Genomic DNA, 16,152 nt, shown 5'->3' with positions numbered 1-16,152 from the left:
ATCCCACGAGGAGCCTCCCTCCACTCGCCTTCTGCGCAGCCCCGATAGGGCAGCGAACCCACGCTGTGCCCAGACCGACCCGGTCCTGTCGGATTTCCCCGACTTTGACGTCGGCCGCAGCACAGCCGCCAACTCGGCTGATTGCAAGCGCGACGTCCTCAGAGGTTGCAGAGTCGTCGAGGCCACACACCCTCAGCTCTGCACACTTTACTGGCCTCGACACCTGCACCTCTTCAGCGTTGAGCACCCCGCGCAGCTTCTCGGCCAGCGCGTCCGCCTTATCGCCACAATTGACCCCGGGCAACTCCAACATTCTAGCACCAGTGGATGCTACCCGGAACCTCAAGTCGCTTATACCCAGGTCCTCGAGTTTGATGTTCTCTTTGACCCGGGTTAGTACTTCGGTGTAGCTCAGTTTGTCGGCGACGGCAGGCTGCACCTTAAGTACCACTACCTGCGATCTAGGTCGCCGCAACTTTGGCTTCTGCGGCTTTGGCTTGCCACTTTGTGCCGCTACCTTCCCTTTAGGAGCCGCCTTCTTTTTGGCTCCTTTCCTCGCCACTACGTTCCACCCCTCTGTCATATCTGTTGGAACAGGGGGAAGAGGGCGAGGCTCAACTGTTGTGGCAGGCGTCGAAGCTGCCTTTGTCGCACCCTTCTTTTTGTTACCCTTTCGGGCCTTTATCGAGGGCCCAGGATTAGCTGGCGCCATCAATGTGGTAACGACAGCTTCCGCATTTACATGCTGTTGACTAGCCTCCTTTCTTCTGTCGGCCGCTAGTGGTGGCCGCAACCTCCCTTCCGGAGGGAGACGCTCCTTAAAGGCCTCCAGCCTCGTGCTGACCATAGTGCCCACTTCCACCATCACAGTGCGCACTATGTCATCGACAGATAGAGCCTTCGCCGCTGCCTTTGGCTGCTCTACCGGTCCGGAGCGCTCCACGTCCGCTCTTAGGCGGGCAAACTCTGTTCTCAAGTCCGCCAATTCTGCCTGCAGCCGCGTGTTCGAGGCTCTGAGGAGATGGACTTCCTCCGACGCGGTCCTGCTGGCCAAGGTGTTTACGGCCTTGGATATCGCTCCAGCAGCCTCCTTCAGGGCCTTCGTAAAGGTACCCTTCAGGTTCCCCGACCTGCTGGCAACCCGGTTTATGACTGCCAGGCTATCTGATACTTGGCAGTGCAAGTCAGAGACTAGAGGCTCGTCGGGGCGATATCCAATCGACACATCCGAGAGCCTGGAACTGGCGCGGCTCTGTATTGCAGCAGTGATATCCGCTACCTCCTCCTCCGCCCTCAGCCGACGCTCTTCGCGCTTGACATCAATGGGCGACTTTCTGGCAACAGCCAAGTCAATCTTGTCTTTAGGAGCGGATGGTGGGCCCTGTTTCCTTTTAGCCGAAGCTATTTTAGCCTTAGGCTTCACCGTCTCCTCATCCGCATCCGAGGACTCCGAGAGGCCCTCTCTATTTCGGCGCCTCTTTCTATCCTTTCGGAACTCAGTCTTTCCACCAACATCCATATTCATACTCGTCGAACCGACTGACATAACGCTATCCGCGTCCGACTCAGAGGCCGCCCAGAAACGACCCCGCGACGAAATCGACGATCTGGACCTTCCACTTATAATCGAAGCAACCTCCTCCGGGTCCAATCGTTCCACTACCACATGCGCCGTCTTCAGCACACCTCCCATTGGCAAAATTGCCGGACTATCAGACCTCCTAGGCCTCGTCCCTCCCACAGATCTCTCCTCTGGCTCAACAACCAGAGCACCACTCCTCTCGTGCACTCCCGCACCCTCGACGCTCACAACTACTCCTCCCTTCTCAGCGTCCATACCAACTCCGCCCATCCCGGGCACAACTATTCCTCCGTCCTTCTCCACACTCACTCCGCCCATCTCGGGCCCCTCCCCAGCAACATATCGGTCAGTCTGGCCCCCCCCAGATTCGTGGGGCTTGCGTGCCGTAGCACGGAGGGATTCCCCGGCCTCGTAGAGACCGGAACCCTCCTGAGGTAAAACAAAATTCTGCTGTACCGACATGTTTGTTTTTGCTGTTCCACAGCGGGGCTTTTCTGTCGGGGTGTGCTCCCCTAGGCCGTGTCCATAACAATGGACTAAAGACACGCCCATGCCTAGCTGGTTTTGGTCCGCGCCGGGAATAAATTCCCGGTCCACTCGCCCGCAAGTGCGAGTGGTTTCCCCTATCCGCCACCGGGGGACGCGCCCAGTAGGAGACCAGCAACTCCCTTGGGAACCTTTTTTTTTTTTTTTTTTTTTTTTTTTTTTTTTTTTTTTTTTTTTTTTTTTTTTTTTATTTTTTTTTTTTTTTTTTTTTTAACGTGAGGAAATCCTTTTACGGATACCGGCCCGAGTGGGGACTCGAGCGGGTTATGTGGGACTCGTGGACCGGCTGAAGGCCGATCCCAATACCCACTAAAACCTCACGGTGCTCCTCCTCGACCGCCACTGGCCGCGAGACGCGGGGACTAGAATCGTCCACGAATCGCGGGACGTTGAGACGCCCAGGCAGAGCACACCTCCAACGTGTGCTGGGCCGTCTCATCGAGGCAGTCGTCGCAGTGGTGGCAGCGAGCGTCGGGCTCCCTTCCGGCGATCCGACACAGGTAACCCCCGAAGCAGCCATGCCCCGTGAGCACCTGTGTCATGCGGAAGGTTAGGACGCCGTGACGTCGCGCTAACCACTGGCGGAACACTGGACGAACAGCCTCGATCGTCCTCAGGCCGGCAGATGGTGTTGCCAGCCGAGTTTCCCACATTTTAACTGCGGCTTCCCGCGCCTCCTCAGTGCGTGCTTGGCTTGCCGGTTCCCCGGACACTAGGCCTCGACGCCGGCAATAGACCGACGCCAGAGACAGAGCATCCAGATCCCACGGCATGACTCCAGCCAGCACGCACGCCACTTCACCGGAGATGGTCCGGTACCCCCGTATCGCCCGGATGGCCATCACCCTCTGCGCACGTCGCAGCAGGGTGATGTTGTGCCGATCCAGAGCGTCCGCCCATACGGGAGCACCGTAGAGCGCCATCGATCTGACCACTCCGGTGTACAGCCGACGGCTAGAGGCGCTCGGCCCATCCACATTGGGCAAAAGGCGCGCCAGTGCCGCCGCTGTCTTCAACAGTTTCGGGGCCAAAGATGTAAAGTGGCCCCGAAAACTCCACCGACCATCCAGAACAAGTCCGAGGTACTTCATGCTCCGGGCAACGTCAATCTTGACGCCACCGACGATGATGTGGGCATCTGCCGGTGGGCCCTTTCGAGGAGCATGGAAGTAGATTGCCTCGGACTTGTTGAGGGAGACCTCTAAGCCCAGCCGCTTTATGCGGCCGACCACCTCCGCCACTCCAGCCGTCGCGAGGACCGCTGCCTCCCGATAGGTCCTCTGCTGCGCCAAGACCAGCGTGTCGTCGGCGTAACAGAGGACCTTTATCCCCCTCAGGGTGCCGCCCCGCAGCACCCAGTCGTACCCGATGTTCCAGAGGATCGGACCCAGCACCGATCCTTGTGGAACACCGGCCGACACCACAAACTCCTCCCATCCTCCTCCAGGAGCCGGAAAGGTCACAGACCTCCCGGACAGGTAAGCCCCGATGACGCGGCGCAGGTATGGAGGCACGCGATGGTATAAAAGTGCCTCCTTAATGCAGGGCCATGGCAGGGAGTTGAAGGCGTTGGCGATGTCTAAAGACACCGCCAAGACTCCATCGCCTCGGTCCACCGCATCCTGCGCATAGGACTTTACCTCCAGTATGGCATCCACCGTCGATCGCCCCCTACGGAAGCCATACTGGTGGTCCGAGAGGTCCGGACCTGTCCCCTCCAAATGGTGTTGTAGCCTCCTGGCTACAACACGCTCGAAGAGCTTGGCGATCTCGCTCAAGAGCACGATGGGCCTGTAGGCGGAGGCTGAATCCGCCGGGCGACCCTCCTTCTTGATGAGGACTAACCTGCCTGTCTTCCACCGCTGTGGAATTATGGCTTGAGCCAGACAGGCAGTGAATAGTCCTCGCACTCTGGGCCCTAAGGTGTTCAGGGCCAGAGTTAGCGCCCGGCCGGGAATGCCATCCAAGCCCGGGGCGGTGCTCTTGAGCCGAGATCGGCGTACAGCTTCTTCGAGCTCCTCCTCCTCCACCGGTGGTGTGACGCTGTCCTCGTCGTCCTCCTCGTCCTCCTCACGCGCTGCAGGGCGGGCCATACTGGGTGGTGCAAAACTGGCCCGCTGCGGGAATAGCGACGACAGAACCCCTCGGAGTATATCCGGTCGGAGTGTCTGCGTCAGTGGTGGTGCCCAAGCCCGTAACCTACCGAGCACCATTCGGTAAGGTGTGCCGTACGGGTCTTGGTCTATCCCCGCGATCAACCGGTCGTGCGACTCGCCTTTCACACGACCGATCTCCTCCTGCAGCAGCGTTCTCGCCTCGACATAGACGCGGTACAGTCGGTCTTCCTCCTCCTGCACCTTCTGTACCCGTCTGCGATAGTGGCTGTACTGGCGTCTCGCCGCAACGCAGGTGTTACGCAGTTGCGCGATCTCCCACGACCACCAGTACACTTGCCGCCGCTGAGGGCGGCGCCCGGAACGGGGCATTGACGCGTCACAGATACGCGTCAGCGCCCCCTGCGCCCAGGATGCGGCGTCTTCTGCAGACGCCAAGCTCTGGGGCAGCCAGGACTCCACTATCGCGGCCTCCTCCAACAACTGCCTGTCGAGACGACCCAGTTGCCACCGCGGTCCGTACTCTCGCGAGTTTGGACAGGGGGCTGGTTGCACCGCTGAATGAGTGGAGATCTCGTATAAGATGTAGAGGTGATCCGAGAGAGTCTCCACATCATCCAGCACTCGCCAGCCCCGAACACGACGCGCTAAGGCCGGGCTCGCGAACGAAACGTCCACGACGGATCCGCCCAGCCTTCGCACACACGTGTTCTTGGTCCCTCGGTTGAGCACAGACAAACCGGTGGCAACAACCCACTCCGACAGCGTCACACCACGCACATCCGTCGTTGCGGAGCCCCACACGCTGGACTTCGCGTTGAGATCGCCGGCCACCAACACATCCGCCGGACGAAATCGCTCTACCATTTCCCCCAATCGTATAAGGAACTCTTCAAACTCCGCAAGAGTTCGATTGGGGGAAAAGTAGACCCCAACGACAACTAGGTCGCCGACAAGTGCAGCAACGCATCCCGCACCCCTCTCTACTCGTGAGAAGGGCGGAGAGCCCGCCGCGACCTGGGTGATAATAGTCACCACCCCGGTGTTGTCGGCTACCCAGTTATCTCTGTCGGGAACGCTGTAGGGCTCCGAAACAACCGCCACCTGGATAGACCACTGCGCCAGGCTTTGGACCAATAAGTCCTGGGCCCGGGCACAGTGGTTTATGTTCGCCTGCAACACACGGAGGGCCATTATTGGTCCTCCATGTGTTGCACCTCCCCTTCCCTGGCTAGGTGACTCGTACTAGCCGGCGCTTCCGGCCTCGTACGTCTTCTCATCATTCCCCCCTTTTTATTGGCGCTGGATCTAGCGCAGCTGGCACTGCCCGCCTTGTGGTTTGCCGGCTTGTGTGCCGCCTCGCAAACCGGGCAATGAGCGTCAGCCGAGCACCCACGCTGTTGGTGCCCGGGTTGGCCACACCGGAAGCACTGATTGCTCCGGTCGACATCGCTCCTACAATTTGCCGCCATGTGGCCAACTTCATGGCAGCGGTAGCATCGCTGGATGCGAGGCTGCAGCAACTTGACTCTCGCAGAGACGAAGCCAACGAGTAGCCTTCCTTGGCTAACCTTTTGCGCAGCGCCGACTGGGCAGCGAACCCATGCTGTGCCAAGACCGGCCTGGTCTTGTCGGATTTCGCCGACTTTGACGTCAGCCGTAGCACAGCCACCGACTCGGCTTATTGCAGCCATGACCTCTTCTGAAGTTGCAGAGTCGTCGAGGCCACTTACCCTCAACTCCGCACACTTTACTGGCCTCGACACCTGCACTTCTTCCGGGCGAAGAACCCCGCGCAGCTTCTCTGCTAATGCGTCCGCCTTTTCGCCACTATTAGCCCCGGGCAACTCCAACATTCTAGCACCAGTGGATGCTACCCGGAACCTCACGTCGCTTATACCCAGGTCCTCGAGTTTGATATTCTCTTTGACCTGGGTTAGGACGTCGGTGTAGCTGAGCTTGTCAGCGACAGCTGGCTGCACCTTGAGCACAACGACCTGCGACCTAGGTCGCCGCAACTTCACCTTTTGCGACTTTGGCTTTACGGCTTGCGCCGCCGACTTCGCCTTAGGAGCGGCCTTCTTCTTGGCTCCCTTTCTCGCCACGATGTTCCACCCCTCCGTCATGTCTGTTGGAGCTGGGGGAAGTGGGCGAGGCTCAACTGTAGTGGCAGTCTTAGAAGCTGCCTTCGCCGCACCCTTCTTCTTCTTGCCCTTCGGGCCCTTGGGCGCAGGGTTTGCCGGCGCCATCAGCGTGGTCACGACTGGCTCAGCTCTCGCCTGTGTCTGACCCGCCTCTTTCCTCCTGTCGGCCGCTAATGGTGGCCGCAATCTCTCTTCCGGAGGAAGTCTCTCCTTGAAGGCCTCCAGCCTCGTGCTGACCATAGTGCCCACTTCCACCATTACAGTGCGCACTATGTCATCGACTGATAGAGCCTTCGCCGTTGCCTTAGGCGTCTCCACCGGCCTTGAGCGCTCCACGTCCGCTCTTAGTCGGGCAAACTCTCCCCTCAAGTCCGCCAATTCCGCCTGCAGCCGCGTGTTCGTGGCTCTGAGGAGATGTACTTCCTCGGATGCGGTCCTGTTGGCCAGGGTGTTTACGGCCTTGGATATCGCACCGGCAGCCTCCTTCAGGGCCTTCGTAAAGGTACCCTTCAGGTTTCCCGACTTGCTGGCAACCCGGTTTATAACTGCCAGGCTGTCTGACACCTGACAATGCAAGTCCGAGACAAGAGGCTCGTCGAGGCGATATCCAATCGACACGTCCGAGAGCCTGGAACTCGCGCGGCTCTGGATTGTTGCGGTGATAGTTGCAACCTCCTCCTCCGCCCTCAGCCGACTATCCTCGCGATTGGCCTCACTGAGCGACTTATTAGCAACAGCCAGCTCGATGTTCTTGCCAGGAATAGATGTTGGGCCCTGGCTTCTTTTGGCTTGCTTTTCCTTCTCTTCATCCTCGTTTGATGACACAGAGTTGCCCTCTTTGTTACGGCGCCTCTTTCTGTCCTTCCGGAATAAGGACCTACTCCCCTCCACCGCGTTGGCACTGGTCGAGCCGACGGACATGACACTGTCCGCGTCCGACTCCGAGCCCGCCCAGAACCGACCCCGCGACGAAATCGACGACCTGGACCTTCCACTAATAATTGACGCAATCTCGTCCAGGTCCAGTCGTTCTACAACGACTTGCGCCTTCTTTAGCGCACCTCCTATCGGCACAGGTGCCGGACTGTCGCCCCTCCTGGGCCTCAATCTTCCCACAATCCTCTCCTCAGGTTCCACACCCAGAACACCGCCCCTATCGGGCACTCCCGCACCCTCAGCGACCTCCTCGGACAACACGACCACTCCTCCCTTCTCATCGTCCACACCAACTCCGCCCAACCCAGGCACAACTCCGTCCTTCTCCTCCTCCACACTCACTCCGCCCATCTCGGGCCCCTCCCCAACAACACATCGGTATGACTGGCCCCCCCCAGATTCGAGGGGCTTGCGTGCCGTAGCACGGAGGGATTCCCCGGCCTCGTAGAGACCGGAACCCTCCTGGGGTAGAGAATTAGAATTCTGCAGTACCGACATGTTTATACTGTTCCACAGTTGGGCTTTTCTGTCGGGGTGTGCTCCCCTAGGCCGTGTCCATAACAATGGACTAAAGACACGCCCATGCCTAGCTGGTTTTGGTCCGCGCCGGGAATAAATTCCCGGTCCACTCGCCCGCAAGTGCGAGTGGTTTCCCCTATCCGCCACCTGGGGACGCGCCCAGTAGGAGACCAGCAACTCCCTTGGGAACTCCCTTGGGAACCTTTTTTTTTTTTTTTTTTTTTTTTTTTTTTTTTTTTTTTTTTAACGTGAGGAAATCCTTTTACGGATACCGGCCCGAGTGGGGACTCGAGCGGGTTATGTGGGACTCGTGGACCGGCTGAAGGCCAATCCCAATACCCACTAAAACCTCACGGTGCTCCTCCTCGACCGCCACTGGCCGCGAGACGCGGGGACTATAATCGTCCACGAAACGCGGCGGCGGGAGCCTGCTAGGCACGTCGCGGAGTCAAGGGTGTGTGGGCACCCTCGACGGCCTGCTCTGAGTAGCGCGCGGGAGCAACCTGCGCGCGCCTACTCGGGCCAGGTTGGTAGGCGGCCAGCTTCCCCAAGCTGACCGCCCTCTGGCACATTAGGGCGGAAGGCGGCGGTCGTGTGCCGCCCTCCGGCGACCCGGTCTCCTACGGCGGATGGCGACTTCGGCAAAAGCCTCCCTCGCCCGTTCCGCCGACTCCTTCTCGAGCACCACTGCCTCGCAGAAGGATGAGACCGCGTCCCACGACGTCTCGCTGCCGGCCATAGCCTTGACCACGGCCGGCAGGGAAAGGTCGTCCCCTATGACGTCGCGCAAAGCGCGACGTTGAGACGCCCAGGCTGAGCACACCTCCAACGTGTGCTGGGCCGTCTCATCGAGGCAGTCGTCGCAGTGGTGGCAGCGAGCGTCGGGCTCCCTTCCGGCGATCCGACACAGGTAACCCCCGAAGCAACCATGCCCCGTGAGCACCTGTGTGGTGCGGAAGGTTAGGACGCCGTGACGCCGCGCTAACCACTGGCGGAAAACTGGACGAACCGCCTCGATCGTCAACCGGCCGGCAGATGGTGTCGCCAGCCGGGATTCCCACATTCTTACCGCGGTTTCCCGCGCCTCCTCCGTGCGTGCCTGGCTTGCCGGTTCCCCGGACACTAGGCCTCGACGCCGGCAATAGACCGACGCCAGAGACAGAGCATCCAGATCCCACGGCATGACTCCAGCCAGCACGCACGCCACTTCACCGGAGATGGTCCGGTACCCCCGTATCGCCCGGATGGCCATCACCCTCTGCGCACGTCGCAGCAGGGTGATGTTGTGCCGATCCAGGGCGTCCGCCCATACGGGAGCACCGTAGAGCGCCATCGATCTGACCACTCCGGTGTACAGCCGACGGCTAGAGGCGCTCGGCCCATCGACGTTGGGCAAAAGGCGCGCCAATGCCGCCGCTGTCTTCAACAGTTTCGGGGCCAAAGATGTAAAGTGGCCCCGGAAACTCCACCGACCGTCTAGAACAAGTCCGAGGTACTTCATACTCCTCTTGACGTCGATTCGGACGCCACCGACGACGATGTGGGCATCTGCCGGTGGGCCCTTTCGAGGAGCATGGAAGTATAACGCCTCGGACTTGTTCAGGGCAACCTCCAAGCCCAACCTTCTAATTCGGCCGACGACGTCGGCCACTCCGGCCGTCGCGAGCACCGCAGCCTCGCGATAAGTCCTCTGCTGCGCCAAGACCAGCGTGTCATCGGCGTAGCAGAGGACTCCAACTCCTCGTAGGGTGTCGCCTCTCAACACCCAGTCGTACCCGATGTTCCACAGGAGTGGCCCGAGAACCGAGCCCTGTGGAACACCGCACGACACTTCGTACTCTTCCCACCCTCCTCCAGGAGCCGGAAAGGTCACAGACCTCCCGGACAGGTAAGCCCCGATGACGCGGCGCAGGTATGGAGGCACTCGGTGATAGATAAGTGCCTCCTCAATGCAGGGCCAGGGCAGGGAGTTGAAGGCGTTGGCGATGTCTAAAGACACCGCCAAAACTCCATCGCCCAGGGCCACCGCATCCTGCGCATGGGACTTCACCCTCAGTATGGCATCCACCGTCGAGCGCCCCCTGCGGAAGCCATACTGGAGGTCCGAGAGGTCCGGACCTGTCCGCTCCAAGTGACGCTGCAACCTCCTCGTCACAACCCGCTCGAAGAGTTTGGCGATCTCGCTCAAGAGCACAATTGGCCTGTAGGCCGAGGCCGAGTCCGCCGGGCGACCCTCCTTCTTAAGGAGGACTAGCCTGCCTGTCTTCCACCGCTGTGGAATTATGGCTTGAGCCAGACAGGCAGAGAATAGTCCTCTCACTCTGGGCCCAAGGATGTTAAGGGCCAGAGTTAACGCCCTCCCAGGAACGCCATCAAGGCCGGGTGCGGTGCTCTTGCCGCGAGATCGGCGAACTGCTTCCTCCAGCTCCTCCTCCTCCACCTGTGGTGCGACGCTGTCCTCCTCCTCTTGCGGTGCAGGGCGGGCCATTGAAGGTGGTGAAAAGTTGGCCCGCTGCGGGAACAGTGACGACAGAACCCCTCGGAGAATGCCCGGTCGGAGTGTCTGCGTCAGTGGCGGAGCCCAAGCCCGTAGCTTGCCAAGTACCATACGGTAAGGCGTGCCAAACGGGTCTTGGTCTATTCCCGCAAGCATCTGGTCGTGTGACTCGCCTTTCACACGACCGATCTCCTCCTGCAACCGCGTTCTCGCCTCGACATACAATTGGTACAGTCGGTCTTCCTCCTCCTGTACCTTCTGTACCCGCCTGCGATAGTGGCTGTACTGGCGTCTCGCCGCAACGCAGATGGTACGCAGTTGCGCGATCTCCCACGACCACCAGTACACCTGCCGCCGTTGAGGGCGGCGCCCGGAACGGGGCATTGACGCGTCACAAATACGCGTCAGCGCCCCCTGCGCCCAGGATGCGGCGTCTTCTGCAGACGCCAAGCTCTGGGGCAGCCAGGATTCCACTATCGCGGCCTCCTCCAACAATTGCCTGTCGAGGCGACCCAATTGCCACCGCGGTCCGCACTCTCGCGAGTTTGGACTGGGGGTTGGTTGCACCGCCGAATGTGTGGAGATCTCGTAAGAGATGTAAAGGTGATCCGAGAGAGTCTCCACATCATCCAGCACTCGCCAACCCCGAACACGACGCGCTAGGGCCGGGCTCGCGAACGAAACGTCCACGACGGATCCGCCCAGCCTTCGCACACACGTGTTTGTCGTCCCCGGTTGAGCACCGACAAACCGGTGGCAATCACCCACTCGGACAGCGTCACACCACGCACATCCGTCGTTGCGGAGCCCCACACGCTGGACTTCGCGTTGAGATCGCCGGCCACCAACACCTCCGCCGGACGAAATCGCTCTACCATTTCCCCCAATCGTATGAGGAACTCTTCAAACTCCGCAAGAGTTCGATTGGGGGAAAAGTAGACCCCTACGACAACGAGGTTGCCGACAAGTGCGGCGACGCATCCCGCACCCCTCTCTACTCGTGAGAAAGGCGGGGAGCCCGCGGCGACCTGGGTGATCACAGCCACCACCCCGGTGTTGTCGGCTACCCAGTTGTCTCTGTCGGGAACGCTGTAGGGCTCCGAAACAACCGCCACATGTATCGACCACTGCGCCAAGCTTTGGACCAATAAGTCTTGGGCTCTGGCACAGTGGTTGATGTTCGCCTGCAGAACTCGTTCGGCCATTGTTAAACGAGCATAGGCTGCTCCACCGCGGCCCTAGATTGGGCTTCAGGTTGGGCTTGGCTCGACGTCGCCTTCCCTCTTCCGCCTTTGCTGCGCTTCGATTGCGCACAGATCTTTGCGCATGCTGCGCTGCCGGCCAGGTGGTCTGCAGGTCTCTGCGCATCCTCGCACGCCGGGCAGTGTGGAGCATCCGAGCACGTGGCTTGCTTGTGCCCGGGACGCCCACACCTAAAACATTGTGAGCTCCTGTCCACACCCACACATTTTGCCGCTACATGCCCCGTTTCGTGGCAGCGGAAACAACGCACCACCCGCTGCTGCAGCAGCGTCACTTTCGCTGACACGAAACCCACCAGAAGGCGACCTCCGCTCACCTTCTTGGCAGCCACTACCGGACAGCGGACCCAGGCAGTGCCAAGACTGCCACGGTCACGCCGAACCTCCCCGACCTTGATGGCGCCGACATCGCAACCACCGACTCTGCTGACAGCTGCGGCAACCTCCTCCGACGTAACCGAGTCGTCCAGCCCACTAACCCGTAGCTCCGCGCATTTAGTGGGCCTGGAGACTTGGACTTCACTCTCGTCCAGCACTGCCCGCAACTTTTGCGCAAGAGCATCCGCCTTGTCACCCGAGTTGAGCCCCGGGATTTCCAGTAGCCTCGCGCCAGTTGAGGCTACTCGGAATCTCATATCCGAGATGTCCAGCTCTCCGAGGTCAACCTTGGCCTTCAGCTGGGTGAGCACCTGACTGTAGGTCAAGTTGCTGTCAGCCGCGCTGGGTTGAAGCTTTAGCGCCACTACAGCGGACCGCGGCGGTCTAAGTTTCGGGATTTTTGGCGTCTTTGGCGCTTTTGCCCCCGTTCCCTTCTTGGATTGCCGCTGAGCAGCAATAGCAGCAGGCTTCTTTTTGCCTCCCTTCCTGGCAACCACATTCCACCCTTCTGACAGGTCAGCTGGCGCAGGTGGAATTGGACGTGGCTGCGAGGCGTTTGTCACCGGAGCTGTCAGGGTCTTTTTGCCCTTGCCCTTTCCCTTGCCAGGCTTTCCTGGCTTCTGGCCCCTTGTCGAGGCAGGATTAGCGGGAGCTACCAGAGTAGTGTTCCCTGTCGCCTCTATACCCGCCGATGTTGAGGCGGTCTCCTTTTGCGAACTCTTCGACGCCGCCAGCGGGGGACGCATGCTTCTCTCCGGCAGAAGCCGGTTCTGTAGGCCTTCTATCCGGGCGCTTACCATCGTTCCGACTTCTATCATAATGGCGCGGCGCAACTCAGCGTCAGAACACCCAGGCTGACTAATGCCAGGCTCTACCACTTGTCTCCTTTGTGTTTGGAGGTCAGCCCGTAAAAGACTGACCTCGTTTCGCAACTCGGCCATTTCATTGCGCAGCTTATTGTTGTGAGCGCGCAACTGAGCTACTTCTTCCGTCGCCGTACGCTGGGCCAGTTCATCTACCGCCATTCCTATGGCCCTTGCCGCCTGCTTTAGAGCCTTGGTGAAGGTCCCTTTTAGGTTGCCCGATTTGGTGGCAACCTTTCTTATCACCGCAAGGCTGTCTACCACCTGGTTCTTCAAGTCAGACGCAAGTATGGCCTCGTCTTGCTCTTTTTCGGACGGCAGAGTCATGTCCGAGAGCCTGGAGCTAGCCCTGGCCAGGGCGGCCGCAGCGCCGTCCGTCCCCTCCTGCTCTGACCTCAGCAGCAACTCCTTCCTTTCTGCCTCACTGAGACCTTTCCGCCTCCTCATGGCAACCATTTTTGGCGCCGGTCTATCTGGCTCCCCTTCACCAGAAGACCCCGACTGATCGATCGGCTTCCGAGGCCTCTTCCGCCTGTCCTTTAAGAATTGTGCCCGTGTCCTTGACCTCTCCGACACCATCGACACAAAACTTTCAGTATCTGAGTCCTTTGACTCCGACGCTCCCCACAACCGTCCATATGACGATCCGGACCCTCGTCTCGACCTGACACTACCGACAGTCGACATTCCGTCACCAGCGTCCAATCTGGTCAGAACCACTCTTGGCTCCTTCCACACTCCTACGTTCTGGCCATCTCCAACTGACCCCTCCGCAGCGACACTCGAAACAGACACTCTCCGAGACGCCGCAACAACACCGACAACTTCCTCCGCCTTAAGCACAACTACTCCGCCCTTCTCAGGCAACATGACATCGCCGCCCTTCTCGGGCTCAACACAATCCACCTCATCGTTTTGGTTTTTTTGTTTAAGAAATTCCATGTTGTTCCCACGAGTGTGGGGGAAAAACGGTCCATCCGAGCAGTGCCCCCTGTACTCGGATAAGCCTATTACGCCAGGGTGTCGGCCGGTACCCTGGCGGGACCAGCAGTAGCGACTGATCTCCCCATCAGCCATGAACCCCTCGCGCTGCTTCGCCGCTTGGGTTGGGGTAATTTTTTTATTAAAATTATAAATACAGTTTGCGAAGAATCAATACCAAAAAAGAAAAATAAAGAAAAGTTTAACTTACCTTGGTGGAACGAAGAGCTTGCCGCACTAAAACACGAAGTTGCAACGCTGAAACGTCGAATCCGCTGCGCCGCTCCAGTGCGAAGATCCAAAGTCGTGGGTGAGTACCTGAAAGCAAAAGAAGAGTATCAAGAAAAAGAGAAAAGTGCCCAGTTAGCAAGCTGGAAGAGCTTTTGTGAGAAGCAGGATAGGGAAGGGATCTGGGAGGGAATATACAGGGTAATCGGAAGAACAGCAAAGAGGGAACAAGACACCTTACTGAAGAGAAACGGAAAAACCTGCGGCCCTGAAGACTCAGCCGCTCTGTTGGCAGAAGTCTTCTACCCGGACGACGATCCTGTCCAGGATGGAGCCGAGCATTGCCGCATTAGGAAAAGGGCGGAAGGCATAAATGATGGGGAAAAATGTGAGCGTTTGGATCCACCATTTACCACATACGAGATGCTCGCGGCGGTGAACGGCTTCAACCCGAAAAAAGCTCCCGGCTCAGACGGACTAGGAGCGGATATCTGCCAGCACGCAATAGCCACTTGCCCCGACATATATTTGGGAATTGCAAATAAATGTCTGGAACTTGGGCACTTCCCAAAAATCTGGAAGATAGCGACAGTCGTGGCCCTCCGAAAACCCGGGAAATCGGACTACACGGAACCCAAATCCTATCGCCCTATTGGGCTCCTGCCAGTTATGGGTAAAATCCTGGAGAAGCTGTTGATCACACGCATTAGGTGGCATATCCTCCCAAGCCTCTGTACCCGCCAGTACGGTTTCATGCCCCAAAAAAGTACCGAAGACTCCCTCTACGACTTGATGGGACATATTAACGACAAACTTCTTTTGAAGAAACTAGTCCTAATAGTCTCCCTGGACATAGAGGGAGCCTTCGATAGCGCATGGTGGCCAGCTATAAAAACTAGACTGGCTGAGGAAAGTTGCCCTATTAACCTAAGAAGAGTGATCGACAGCTATCTCCAGGACCGAAGGGTTGCCGTGAGATACGCCGGCGCGGAATACTCTAAAAATTCCACAAAAGGCTGTGTGCAGGGATCGATAGGTGGCCCAACCTTGTGGAACCTTCTTCTTGATCCCCTGCTTCATGGACTCGTGCGTCAACAGATTTATTGCCAGGCATTCGCGGACGACGTCGTTCTGGTGTTTGAGGGAGACACCGGTCTGGAGTTGTCCCTGCGGGCCAACGCCGCTCTCGCCTATGTTCAGGAGTGGGGTACAACGAATAAATTGAAGTTTGCGCCACACAAAACTCAGGCGATGATGGTGACGCGTAAGCTGAAATATGATACCCCACGCCTGATCATGGGCGGGATCGGGGTCGAATTTCACAAAGAAATTAAAATACTCGGGCTAACAATTGACGACAAGCTCACCTTTAATTCGCACGTAAGTAAATTAAGTGTAAAAGTGACCAACATTTTTAAACAGCTGTCCAGAGCGGCGAAAGCCAGCTGGGGTCTTCAGCCTGAAGTCACTAAACTAATATACACGGCAGTCGTCGAACCGGTGGTATTGTACGCGGCGAGTGCATGGGCAAAAGAGTCACAAAAGTTGGGAGTTCGGAAGCGTCTGGACGCATTGCAGAGGGGTTTTGCCCAGAAAATCGTCAGGGCCCACCGAACAGTCTCCCTGAATGCCTCCCTGGTGCTGGCTGGATTGCTGCCACTTGATCTCAGGGTGCAGGAGGCGGCGGCCCTCTATGAGATCAAGAGGGGGAAATCCGAAGCCGTCCTTGGGGACAGGCAGATCGAGCGGAGAGTTGGGCCCTTCGGATTGCGGCACCCGGCAGAGGGAACAGCCCTCAAATTCTCCAGCCTGGAGGACCGAGAGCAGGTTGATAGGCACAACTGCCAAGCAGTGCGAATGTTTACAGATGGGAGTAAGTTTGAAGAGCGAGTTGGGGCGGCCATATCCGTTTGGAATGGCGACGCGGAAACCAGGGCCTTCAAACTGAAACTTGCTTCGCACTGCTCGGTCTACCAGGCTGAGCTACTGGCGCTGTGCAGGGCCACAGCCCTAATGTTGGAAAATCCGGCCAGCTCCTTTGGTCTATACACCGACTCGAGAGCGTCACTCGAGTCGGTGATAGGCCAAAAGTCCCTCCACCC

This window comes from Heliconius melpomene, chromosome 17 (assembly GCF_056956725.1).
Source record: "Heliconius melpomene rosina isolate 202511_hmr_F chromosome 17, ASM5695672v1, whole genome shotgun sequence".
Lineage (NCBI taxonomy): Eukaryota > Metazoa > Arthropoda > Insecta > Lepidoptera > Nymphalidae > Heliconius > Heliconius melpomene.
Note: the sequence above shows the minus strand (reverse complement) of the source record.